The sequence below is a fragment of the Mustela nigripes genome, chromosome 7 (genome assembly GCF_022355385.1).
Source record: "Mustela nigripes isolate SB6536 chromosome 7, MUSNIG.SB6536, whole genome shotgun sequence".
Taxonomy (NCBI): Eukaryota; Metazoa; Chordata; class Mammalia; order Carnivora; family Mustelidae; genus Mustela; species Mustela nigripes.
In genome coordinates, this window is record NC_081563.1 from 57,924,445 (window position 1) to 57,938,219 (window position 13,775).

At 39.3% G+C, this 13,775-nt stretch overlaps 1 protein-coding gene and 1 non-coding gene across 2 annotated transcripts in view; one reads left to right on the forward strand and one right to left on the reverse strand.

Moving 5' to 3' along the window:
* Positions 1–519: 519 nt before the first annotated feature.
* SERTAD2 (SERTA domain containing 2) overlaps positions 520–13,775 on the forward strand; it is a 114,869-nt gene continuing 101,613 nt past the window's right edge. Inside the window, exon 1 of the mRNA XM_059407787.1 lies at positions 520–1,194. The gene's annotated coding sequence lies outside the window, so the exon portion shown is untranslated. The remainder of the gene's footprint in view (positions 1,195–13,775) is intronic.
* LOC132022868 (U6 spliceosomal RNA) lies at positions 9,230–9,336 on the reverse strand. The gene has a single exon (XR_009405759.1). It is a non-coding gene; the product is annotated as a U6 spliceosomal RNA (small nuclear RNA).

Below are 13,775 nucleotides of genomic sequence, written 5' to 3' on the forward strand. Positions count from 1 at the left end.
ACGGTTATTTGCGTGACTGACCCGAACCGGGCGGGCGGGAGGGGAAGGCGTTGGCCCGCCCACTCCTTCCCCTCGGGCTCGGGGCGGCACCTCTCCTCCTCATTGGTCACACGCTTGCGTCCATCACCCCCACACAGTCTTCGGATTGGCGGAAAGCGCACTTCTGGCGCTAGGAGGGCAGAGTGACTCCGCCGGTCTCCGGCGCCTCATCTTTCCCTCCACCCCCCGCTTCAACGTCCACCCACCTCTCCCCACCCCCCACTCCACTTCCCCCGCCCCGTTCGCGGCAGTGTCCTTAGAAGACTCATTGGGCCAGGGGCGAAGCCAGCCGCCTATGGAGCCGCGCTGTGATTGGCCGACTCCCACGCCCGTCGGAGCGGCGGGATTCGCCATTCGCCACTCGCTCCGCTCCGCTCCCCGCCCCCCCAACGCCTCGCCCTCTCAGTCGCCTCCTCCCCTCCCGGCTCTTCCTCGGCCCCCTTTCCCCGCCCGTCCCCGCCGCATCTCCCCTGTCCAGCTGGGCGGGGACTGCTGTACGACTCTGTAAAGTCTGTGAGTCACTGCACAACCCATCAATCCAATTAAATGTCTTGAGCGAGTCGAGCAGGGGGTGCTGCCGCCGCCGCCGCTCGCCCCGCCGCGGCCGCCCCTGCTCGCAGCGCCCCTCTGATCCATGGCTGTCTGTCTGTACTTGTTACGGTGTAACCTCCTCCTCCTCCTCCTCCTCCCTCTCCTCAGGAGCCGCGGCAACTTCCCCTCTGCCAGCCTCCTCTGCTTGGGGACTGCAAAGGCATGGGATAGATCCAGAGCCACTTCTCTCTGTCTCTCCTCCAGCCCTCGCTCAGTTTCCCCCCCTTTAAATTAAAGTCTGTTCCTTGCTCCTCGTCGTTTTAGAGATTTATTTGTCAGTCTATTATTTCCCCTGATTTATTTTCCCTCCCTGGGGCAGGGGGTCGCAGGGGCAGGTTGGTTTATTTTAGGGAAGGGGCTCTCCACCCCCACCCCCGTTTCCCCTCCTCCTTTTTCGGCGGTGTCTTGATTGCCTTGCTCCTCTCCGCTCCCACCCCTCGAACTCACCGTCCTGCACTCGAGTGACGCACCGACACCCCCAGCCCACAGCCCAGACATCCCCTCCCTCGCTGCCACCCGGACCCGTCTCGGAGCTGGACCCGGTGCCGACTTCTTCGCAGAAGGGTGAGTACCGTCTTGGGTTTTGGGGGGATCTGGAAAAATGTAGCCTGTCCACTTTGGGGAGGGCTGGGGTCACGTTGTGGCAGGAGGTTCCTGGTCCGGCGTGGATTTGAGGTGGCGACTGCCTCCCTCCCTCGCTCCCTCTTCGCTCCCTCTTCCCTCCGCCCCTCGACTCCTTATTCACCAGCTTTGCTGTATTTCTAGGTATTGCCAGACTTCCGCCATCGGGGCATTATAACGCTTATAAAATGCGCGGTATTGGCATGTTTTCTGTTTTTAGGATGCTAAGTGAGCGGTAATAGTCAGCGATGGGATCTAATAGACACTGACCTGCAAAAAGTGTAAAACATCTAATGGGTACATTTTACTCTAAATCAAAGTTAAACTTTTATTTAATAAAGGCAAAGCAAAAGATATTTCTAATTTGAATGTGTGGGGATTAGAGCAAAGGAAGACAGGTTGCCTAGTGGCATGGCTTAGTATTTTTATTTTAAAATAGTTTTATGGGTTCCCTTTTGAAAAAAAAATATGAATTCAGTGTTAAAGACTATGAAGTCTTTGAACCTGTTGGAGGAAAGCAAGGTAAGGTGGAAATCCAGGTTGACACTTCATCTTTATCTCACCTCTTTGCAAGCGAGGCATTACCACACAGAATTTTTAATCTCTCAGTCCCTGGGCACAGTGGGATGTGTTAAGGATAAATACGGATTTTTTTCTTTTGATATCCATTTTTTGTCTACTTCATTGCTCTTAAGCAATGTCATGTTACAGAATTTTGTAAAATTGGATTTGGTTTCTTGGTGTTGGGTGACTCAAAGGTACACGTACCTGCTGCCCATATATGCTTTATGAGTATATGGATCTTTAATATTTGCCTTATGCATCTTTAATATTTAATTTGAGATAAAAGGAGAAATTATGAGAAATAGTTACTCTGAATTGGCTTCTGAGGTCACTTGTTAGAATTAAGCCTATTAAAAACGGTAGTACTCTTTTTGAATCAAGTTCTGGTCTAGTTGTCCACAAGATTCAAATTAGGCCAAACCAAACATGTTTTGAAATATTAAAGTACAGGAAAGGCCTCTGAGTAGTTCATTCTCTCCTTCTCTTTCAGACTAACCAGAATAAGTTGTTACTAAATTTAATTTTAAAGAATAGACTGTTCCTGTTCTGAAATCTGCCAAGTTTCTACAGAAAGATTTCTTTTTAAAGAGCAGAAATGTGTTTATGATCAACCCAAAGTAGTAATGTTGACTCAAATGTAAATGCTATCGTAAGGAAATGCTTGTCATAAGCCCCCAAACCTTGCAAAGTGTTTCAGGAAGACTTATACAGAGCCTTTTGGAATTGTTTAATACATTTTTTCTTGTGGCCTTTTTCATGAAACTAAGACTGAATCAATGAGAGGCCTTATAGTACAGTGGAGCCCTGCTGCCTAGTTTAAATCTTGCCACCTACCCTTGATGGCTGTCTGACTTTGGGCAAGTTTCAACCCTGGCCTGTGCTGGTTTTCTCCTTCAAGTGGTAAGGATGACTTTTCCTCAGAGGGTTGCTGTAAAGGTAAATAAGAGAGTGCGTGTCACAGAGCATTGGGTATTAGCTGTCCCATCATCATCACCATCTACAGAGAGAATATCTCATGTAGTGATTATAAGTGTGGCCTTCAGGACTAGACTCTTTAGGTTCAAGTCCCAGAATTTCCTCTTGTTCTCTTTGTGACCTTGGTCAAGTTAACTTGAAAGATTCCTCATCTGTAAAATGGGTATAATAGCAGCATTTGCCTCAGACGGTCATTGTGAGGTTAGAATGAGTTAATATATGCAAAGATCTTGATTAGTGTTTGATACATCTTTTTGAATTTATTTCCCTATTGTTCCTTGCATATCTTGAAACGTGGTTGGCTATATTTTTTTAGAAGTAAATTTTTGGTAAAGATAAAGATTTATTGTTGTCAATGAAATAAGCAGAATTCTTACCATTATGCATGATGTTTTGTTAGATTTATACTTTTAAACTGGAGTTTATGTGAGTCTCTCTGAAATTTAGTCATTGGATGAGTTGAGTCCTCCATCTTTCATTTAAATTTGCATAACAGGGGGCGCCTGGGTGCCTCAGTGGGTAAAGCCACTGCCTTCGGCTCCGGTCATGATCTCAGGGTCCTGGGATCGAGTCCCGCATCGGGTTCTCTGCTCAGCGGGGAGCCTGCTTCCTCCTCTCTCTCTCTGCCTGCCTCTCTGCCTACTTGTGATTTCTCTCTGTCAAATAAATAAATAAATAATCTAAAAAAAAAAGTAAATTTGCATAACAGAATGTATATACCTCTATTATAATGGTACTTATCACACGTTTGCTGTTAACTGTGATTTTCTACTCTACTAAACAGAAAGCTCTTTGAGGGTAAGAATAGTGTTGCATCTGTAAATTAATCTCTAGTGCCTAGCAGAGTGCTGGGTACATAAAGAAGCTTAATGAATGCTGTATAATAAATTAAATACTATTATTCTCAAGTTGTTTATGAGTGGTTGAGTGACATAAGTGATAGTGATAGTGTGGAGAATACTATTATTTGTATTGCAGAATTGAATTTTTATATTCTCAATAACTATTTTTGTAAATAGAATAAATGAGGGGAATTACAGTATAACTTATGTTTTAGTAAGAACATATTTTCATTTTGAAAATTAAACTTAAAATAGTCTAAAAAGTGCATATTGAGTATCTTTCTTTGTTATCTGACATGTCCATGTTTTATTGTAAGACTTTGTGTCTCCCAAACTTTCTGTCACTAAGTTGGATGTTATTATAATTAATATGAATTATACAAATTATATTTTGAATGTCCCAAATGATGATATGATCTTGTTATTGACTTCAGAATTAATAATAGTAAAGAGAATTTATCATACTCACACTGTGAAAATAAAGCAGTATCATTTCCTTAAGGACCAAATCTTTCTCTTTCCATTCAAGAGTGAAACTCTTTTTCTTGAGCAGTCTTTAAATAACTAACTTTTGGGGCACCTGGGCGGCTCAGTTGGTTGAGTGTCTGTCTTTGGCTCAGGTCATGATCCCAGGGTCCTAGGATGGAGTCCTGTGTTGGGGCTCCCTGCTAAGTGGGGAGTCTGCTTCTCCCTTTCCCTCTGCCCCTCCTCACTACTCCTGCTTTTTCTCTCTCAAATAAATAAATAAATAAAATCTTTAAAAATAAATAATTAACTTTTGAAACAGTAAATTGTGTAATAGGAATCATAAAGGCGGTATATGTAATTAGTGAGTAAAACATTTAAACTTTAAAGTTAACTGCATACTTAAAAGGCATTATACAATTAGGGAATATATTTTTTTTAAATAAGCAAAATTGATGGGGCCTACCAACTGCTTCATTTATAGAATCATTCTGTTTTACTTGTCAATAAAATGCAGTTTAATTACTGTGCCCTCTGAAGTGATAAAATGCAAGAAATGGCTTTCATGAAAGAGATATCCTCAGCAAAGAAACCTGAATACTGATCTGCTCAGAAGTGTACAGTGTTTCATAACATTGTTAAAAGTTTTCAAATATGTGAACTATCTACTACACTGTGGATATTTTTATATACATAATCCTTTGTTTAACTGAATCATCAGTTATCCTATTTAGTTGAATATATTGAATTTTTATTGGCTAAAACAATTAATTCAGTAAACTTGCCCTTTTTTTTAAAAAAAAAGATTTTTATTTATTTATTTGACAGACAGAGATCACAAGTAGGCAGAGAGGCAGGCAGAGAGAGAGAGAGATGGGGGGGGGGGAGCAGGCTCACTTCAGAGCAGAGAGCCCGGTGCGGGGCTTGATCCTAGGACCCTGGGATCTTGACCTGAACCAAAGGCAGAGGCTTTAACCCACTAAGCCACCCAGGTGCCCCAACTTGCCCCCCCCCTTTTTTTTTATCCCTGCACTTTTAAAGCAGCCAAAATCAAATGAAACTTAAAAATGCTAACTTATGGGCTTAGAAACTACACTTCAGTGTCTGTTCTGTGAGATGGAAAGTTGCTTATTTTTCACTTGACACATTTTAACATGACGTTGTTTCTGTAGCTCATATCTCTTTCCCTTGACATTTTTGTGAAGGCATTGGAATATTTATTGGTATTTTACAGATGTATATGATGTCTCCAACTTTTAAAACAATGTTTCTGGTGAAGAACTGTGGAAAGAAGAGGAGAGAGGAATAGAAATAACTTCTAGGACTTATGATTTATATCCTTGTCTTCTAACCTTAAGAAAATGGGTAACTGTGTAATCTGTTAGTGATCAAAAGAAGAGGAAAATAATAGATGCATTATCTACTGACAAACTTAGAATTGAGGTCCATGGAGTTCTAGGCTGAGCAGTGCTACTGATTGGCACGTGACCTTGAACCTTACACTTCACTTCCACTGCTCTCCATTTTCTTACCCTTTCAGTGGGAAGAGGGAAGGCAGTTACGCTGCCCTCACTCTGAGAGTACGTTGTAGGGGTTCTAAGTGCTTTTTAAAAGCGTTGGAGAAGGACAAAATGCAAGCAAATACAAAATACACATTAGCATTTAGAAATGGATTTTTTTTTTATCATTCTTTAAAAATCGTAACCTTTTAGATCTTTTGTCTGAAGGGCATTTTTCCTTTTAACTTCATATTTGAAGAGACTTCTTACTGGTGTGTTCACAAGAATATATAAGGTACCTTTTAAAGAGACAAGGAACTTTGGTTTAATTGAATGAAATATTAATGTTAACACTGAATTTTGGTGTATCCTGAGTTATAGCAGATGTTGATGTTGAAGAACAATGTATGTATTGAGGAGATAACTCATTAAGTTAAAGCTTGTAAAACCTCATGCATTGCAGGAAAAAAGTGTTCGATATATCAGATTCCATTAGAAGTATATTCAAAGAGAAAAATTAATCACATCATTTACTTTTAAATTTCAAAAGGATTAGTTGGCTGTATGCTCATTTATTTTGTACCTCGAATGCAGTGAAATGTGCACATTTCAGAATATGTTTAGTGGCTTGGAGGTTTTTATTTATTCCAGCTAATCTTTTATTTAGGAAGGTGAGTGAAGACACATGTAGAAAGGCTGTGTGTTAAGCAAATAGTTTTTTTTTCCCCTTTTGTCCCTGAAAGTGATTTAGCTGTCTTTAAAAGTTAAAAGCCCAGAGTTAGCACATTATGTAAGTTTCTTTGTATTTAGCTTTTCCTCTCTCTGGTTGTTAGAGGAGAGTTTTTACAACCTCATAATGTTACTCACTTTTTTTAAAAGTGGAAATGAAATTCCAATGTACTCAGAGTAAAACCTATCAAGATAAGTGGGACATATGAGAAATATTATTTATCCCATTTAATATTAAGCATAGGGAACAGTGATCCTCAAATGCAAGGTTGCTAAGCAGAAAGCAACTTTTTAAAAATATATTGTCCTTTTGTTCTTATTGTTCAGTTTCCTACTGATAGAAACTTGGAATGATCAGATTTCTTCTTACCTTTTGAACTTAAAGTCTACATTGATGTTTATAATTTTGTGTGGTGGTATATATAACTCTATAGTAGTGAATGTTTACTTTTAACATATTAAATAAAAGGATCAAAACCATCCATCCTTTTTTAAAATTCGATCTGTTTTTCACAACCCGTGTCCTTTTGTCCTACAATTGTTTTCAGTTTTCTTAGTGTTTCTAGGAGTTTGTCTTTCTTTTAATGCAGCATCTTTCTTATTTGCGCCCATCTTCTTTTTGCTTTGGTTTCTTTTCTCTCGATCACAGCAGGTTTTTTCTTAAGCACTTTTTTGCCTTTGCCTCTATATAAGGTATGAAGTAAGGGTCTTCATTTAGTTTATTCTGCTTTTATGAAACTGAAGAAAAATACAAAATTTTCTGTATAGAAAATTTGCTTTGCTTTATCTCAACAGATGAGCTCTCTGGTCATCTTATCTACACAAAACTTCAGTGGCTATTTTGTAAACCTGCAACCAAGCTTATATGAGGTGGCGAAAAGGGAAAACTCTGACATATTTATTATTTACTGCTTTTTCTGTTAATCTCTTTTATTGGGGAATACCCACAGCATTTTTTCTGTGCACATTACCTTGAAACATCTCCAGCATCCCAGCTTTGTTGTCCTCCTTTTGCTCCGCGTCCAGGGGTGCTGGTGAGCTCTGGAACTGTCTCAGCAATGACCATCGCCACCTGACCACGCTGGGGGTGGCTGGCCTGAGAACATCACGTTAGACGGGAAGAGCAGCTCCTTTGTTTTGTTTTGTTGTTAATTCCTTAAAACCAGACAGAACATCAGACCATGTCCACTGTGAGGTTTTCCAGGGTTCACCATTGTTGAATGATTAATGGTTCCTGGTGAAGTAACCATCAGCTTTATTGTCTTCCATGGCTTCAACTCAAATGAAATGTATCCCTTTGAGTTAACTTTTGTTTTGATTTTAAGGGTTCTTTTCACCCAGAAAATCAAAGGGTATGAAAATGAATATGGATTTTTATACAAAAGAGATTTACATAAAAATCCTTTGAGTAGAAAGTTTCCTAAGGACCTGAATCCATTGATTTGGAGAGAATGTTTAATAGTTTCCCTAAATATCTGACATTATTCAGACATCAGTACTAGAAAACCTTTCAATTTGATTAAAGAAAATGACTCCTCCTTTTGAGTTAGATAACAGTCCATTGTTACTTTTTAATTTTAACAATTCAAATATAAGATTAGATAAACTGCATTTTAGAGTAGATTAAATAAGAGATTTTTCCAGAAATTGTACTTTGTGAAACCTATGCCTCAGAAAAGTTTGACCTTTTATTCTTTTTCTTTTCTTTGCTTTTTTTTGAACACTTTATCCCATTCCTTATCTCCATTCATTCATTTATTCAGTTTATTCCACAGATATTTACTGAACACTTACTATGTACCAGCTGTTCTTACTAGGTACATATATTATAGCAGTGGAGAAAAGGGACAAATATTCCTGTCCTTGTAGAAATTACATTCCAAACCACTGTGGTATGTATAGAGCTTATTATTTACTATACAGAGTAGTCATAACTAAACATTGTGTACTATTCTGAAAAAAAAAAAAAAAGGGAAGATTTCTTCGTATGGATTTTATGTCCTCCAACTTGGTGTAAAAGGAATCCCAACTCCTAAAACAAAACTCCATTTAAATGGACAATTAATCATTTGTGTTTTGAGTTGAAATATTAAACACCTATAATGTTGCTAGATGTTTCCACTAGAAATCTGGAAATCATCCTCATTTATGAACCCTGGGAAACTTACCACTGGTTAGGGTTTGAAATTTCTCCTTGGTTTTCTTTATACTTTTATTTATTTATTTTAAAGATTTATTTGTTTATTTATTTGAGAGAGAGGGAGGACCCACATGAGCAGCATGGAGGGGCAGAGGGAAAGGAAGAAGCAGTCTCCCTGCGAAACAGGGAGCCCTATGCAGGGCTCAATCCCAGCACCCCAGATCGTGACCTGAGCTGAAGGCAGATGGTTAACTGACTAAACCACCCAGGAGCCCCTTCTTACACTTGTAAGGATGTTTTCTTCCTTTGCTTTGTTTTCTTTGTGACAAAGTCTGAAAAAAATGTGTAATGCTGAAAATTGCACAATGGAAATGTAGTCATCTCAGCTATATTGCACAATTAATAAGAAAATCTTCAGTTTGCTCTGTCTAGTGTACATAAAGAACTAATTTTTCGTTTCTGTGATTGTCAAAATGTAATTTCTTGGGGTGCCTGGGTGGCTCCGTGGGTTAAGCCTCTGCCTTCAGCTCAGGTCATGATCCCAGGGTCCTGGGATTGAGCCCCACATCAGGCTCTCTGCTCGGCAGGGAGCCTGCTTCTCTTCCTCTCTCTCTGCCTGCCTCTCTGCCTACTTGTGATCTCTGTCTGTCAAATAAATAAATAAAATCTTTAAAAAAAAAACAACAAAAAAAACCAAACCATGTAATTTCTTTTTTTTTTTCTTCTGGTTGTTCTAGTTTATTTTGAAAGTTACATTTGTTACAAAAAATATGGAACGCTTCACGAATTTGCGTGTCATCCTTGCGCAGGGGCCATGCTAATCTTCTCTGTATCGTTCCAATTTTAGTATATGTGCTGCCGAAGCGAGCACCAAACCATGTAATTTCTTAAACAAATAAAACCCTTAGTATACATTTCTACCTCAGACATTAAAGTAGATATATCTAAGTGTTTTTGCAGTACAAATAGCATGATATGATATGATATAATATGATATGATATGTAATTATTTAAAAATTTTTATTCATAAATATTTGATACACGTCCCAAGTGCTTGGGAGTATCAGAAACCAATAAGACGTGGCACCTGTTCATAATGGTGTTCACAGTCTGTTTGGGGAGACAAAAGATCCTCACATGAACATTAACTCCCTTGTATTAGGCAATATGGGGTTTAGGTTGATGGGAAGTCTCCTGAGGGCTGCAGTAGTAAGCTTAGTCCTAGGTCCAAAGGACTTGCCTTCTGGAGGCCCTGGTTGGCCTTTCCTGTTCAGTTGGGGTAGAGACAGTTAGCAGGTTTTCTTTGTGCTTAGGCCCCTAAGGACAGTGCAGTCCCCTTTCTAGCTATTGCACCTGCTCAGCAAGGAAGGGAAAGGAGAGGGAGTGGAGCCCACATCCTAGCCATTGCTTTCATTCACTAGCAGTGCCTGTAGGAAGCAGAAACTGTGCCCGAGAATGGAAAATATATATAGACACCGTGGGTATGGTTTAGGTTCTTGAGGCCAAAATCTTCCATAGGTTTGGGAAGACTGATATATTAATGAGGACCGTATGTACCAGGGGAGTTTCCTGAAAAGTGGAAGAAACACGGAGAGGGGAGGAAAAAGGGTGGACTGAGACTTTTGGCCATTACTGGAGATGCGCTCTTCCTTAGTTTGCCTGGAGCAGCCCTGCCTGTAAGATTAGCATGTTCTGGGCCTAATATGCCAAATTTAGGAAGTCTGTATGTATTGCTGTAATATGTAGATGTAATCTTTCTAAATTGTTTTGCTTCAGAATTAGTCAAAATTCTCAATATGTGTATTTAAATTCTCAAACATAATGCTGTGTGCCTGTGGCTTTTGTTTTCATTTGCCTGGATATTTGAAAATATGAAGAATCTCTTTGTTTTTAGAGTACATTTGTTTGTTTACTTGGACATGAATCTAAGATAGAATAACACATCAAATGCTTGTTTCTTAGATTTAAATTAAAGGGAAAAAATATAAAGCATCAATGTCTATTTTATCTGTTGATGAAAGTATTTGGACACTTCTGTATAGATTTCTTTATTGTTGTTATTGTTGTTGTTTTTTTAAGTAACAATTTCTATCAAGAGTTTCTTTTTCTGGGGACACCCACGTGGCTCAGTCAGTTGAGCATCTGCCTTCAGCTCAGGTCATGATCCCAGGACCCTGGGATTGAGCCCCGCATAGGCTGAGCAGGGAGCCTACTTCTCCCTCTGCCTCCCGCTCCCCCTGCTTGTGCTCTCTCTCTCTCTGACAAATAAAAATAAATACAATCTTTGAAGAAAAAAAAAGAATTTCTTTTCCTGAAGACTGTATCTCGGCAAGAGCCATCACACATCTATTTGATTAAAAAGGCTGCCTAAGATGGTTATATTCATTATCTTGATTGCTATGATGGTTTCAGGGATATATACATATGTCAAAACTTATCAGATTATACATTTTAAATCTGTGCATTTATTGGATATCAATAAAACTTTTTAAAAAGCCACTTAAGTCATAAGGTATATTTTAAGATAAAATCCCTATTATAAGAAATATATTTTAAAGTTTGTCATTTGTTTTTTATTTCTCTCTTTAATCTACCATTTATTCACCTCTATCCCATACTCCAGACACATATGTTTTAAGAAAGACAAATAGAACTAAGGAAACCTATGCGCAGCTGAAATTTAGATATGGGACCTTAGAGAGCTTTTCTCTATATGTAAGGCTCACTGGAGTATCTTTAAGTAAATTGCACACATTTGAATTTAGAGAATTGGAGTTGTGTATTTTTCAAGAAATCCTCCTTTCCTTATAGTTTAACAGGTTATGACTCATCTTTGGCATAAAGTAAAGAACATGAGTTTGGTAAGACCTTCTTTTCCTTAAAAGAGGTTAAATGGTGGGATGCCTGGGTGGCTTAGTTGGTTAAGCGTCTGCCTTTGGCTCAAGTCATGACCCCAGGATCCTGGGATCGAGTCCCACATGGGGCTCCCTGCTCAGTGGGGAGCTTGCTTCTCCCTCTGCCTGCTCTGCCTGTTCTGCCTGCAGCTCTCTGTGCTGTTGCTCTCTCTCTGACAAATAAATAAATAAAATCTTAAAAAAAAATCTAGAAAAATTTTTAAAGTTGTCTTTACAGGATTGGGGCCATCAGAGTTGTGAATTCAAAGTTCTGGCTCTTTCTACCATGCCAGTGATACACATTAGGATTACTTTTGCCCAGGCCACAATGCTGGGGTGAGGCCTTCATTTAAGTATTTTTTAAGTCCCTAGATTATTCTAGTGTACATGCACTCTATTTCCCATACCACATTCCCCCACACGCAGACTTTCTACTGCAAAACTTTCAGACATAGAGAACTTGGAAGAATGTCAACAAACACCCATATTCCATCTAGACTCAGTAATTATTAACCTTTTACTGTATTTACTTTATGGCTCACTCTCTCTTTTTTCTCTACATATATACTTTATTGTACCATGTGAAAATAGGTTTTATTTTATTTTATTTTTAAAGATTTATTTATTTATTTATTTGACAGAGAGAGAGATCACAAGTGGGCAGAGAGGCAGGCAGAGAGAGAGAGAGGAGGAAGCAGGCTCCCTGCTGAGCAGAGAGCCCGATGCGGGACTCGATCCCAGGACCCTGAGATCATGACCCGAGCCGAAGGCAGCGGCTTAACCCACTGAGCCACCCAGGCGCCCCGTGAAAATAGGTTTTAGATGTCATGACTCTTTACCATTAAATGCTTCAGTATGCATCTCCTGGGAATAAAGACATTCTCCTACATAACCACAATACCATTATCACACCTAAGAAAATTAATAATAACTGAGAATGCTCTTTAGGAGCATTTATTAAAATTCCATTTATTAAAGGCCTATGAATTCAGATTCTCCTAAAAATTAAATGCATATGAAAGGAGAAATTCTTCAGAATATGAAATTCTGTGAATTCTTGCTAGGGATTTTGTTTTTCTCTGTGTTTGCTTAAAATGTTTTGATGAGATAAATGCATTCTCCTAATGAATGGTGAGGTAAGATCCTTCCCAGCTCTCACATCCATGATCATGTCATGAGAAAAAACAGACATTACCAGAGTTTGTGCCACAGTGAAGTTTAGTGGAAAATACCCAGTTTCAAGCCAGAACGATGTTGGTTCAGGTACTTGCTCAGCCACTTACTGCTGGTGACCTTGGAGAAATAAAATTTTTGTATCAGTTAGAAAGCTGTCAGAAGCCACCTTCAAGCTCACTGAAGTGATCAGGATATTAATTATTTCACAAGAAATCCAGAGGTGGGACAGGCTCTGGAGTTGGTCAGTTCTGTGGTTTAGGTTCTTACAGCATGTTCCCGCTATGCCAGACTCCTTACCACTTCCAACTTCCGCTTTGGGCTCCTTCCTCAAGCTGGTTCACCTCCATACATTATGGGATTCAGAGGAAGTCAGAAACCACCCCCACAGGTGTGGACTGTCAGTCTTTCTGTCTGATTAGACATCTCTGCTCACTTCTAGACCAGTGTCTTGGATTGGGGTTTCCTTAGGGAGAAGGAGGGAGGAATGGACATTGGGTATACCACTAACAATGTTCCTTACTCCTCCAAGCCTCAGTTTTCTTTTCTGTAAAATAGGAACAATGAGATATACTTATATGATTGTCAACTGACATAAAATAGGTAAAGCAGTAGACACAAAGCTGATGGTAATAATACTAGTTCCTGTTTTATTTCTCCCATTTTCATCTTACAAGAAATTCTGTCTTCCTTTGACACTGCCACACTACATACTAGTAAACACATTATAAGTGACTCTCCCTTAACTGGTCTCTTGTGTGTCCTCTCACCTCAGCATGTAAGGCAGAACATTTTATGTGAACTTTGCAGATTGGTCATATACCTCCATTAACCTCTTTTGGCCCATCTTATTTTTTCTTATGTATTTCAGCTTCACTTTATATTACTGCAGCACCACGGAAGGGAAACTGTCAGTGGTAGTACATATTTATCAAGATCTAGATCAAATGTGAGCAGAAATCTCTTTAATGTCACTATCCATAAAAACAACATGGTTGAGATAGGTTTTCCCCTTTTATTAAAATAAATGCACCATGACCTGTGAAAAAGTCAGCAAAATAAAATGCTATATTTGAAATATAGTGTCTTATTTGTCCAGGATAGATAAGATCTTTGATATCTTGGGAAAATCTAGGCTTATCATCATAGTTTAGCTACTCTGACTTCTTCAGAGCTTACTTTCTAAAAAGAATTGTGTCTTGTTTACCAGCAAATCTCTCTCTCTCTCTCTCTCTTTTTTTTT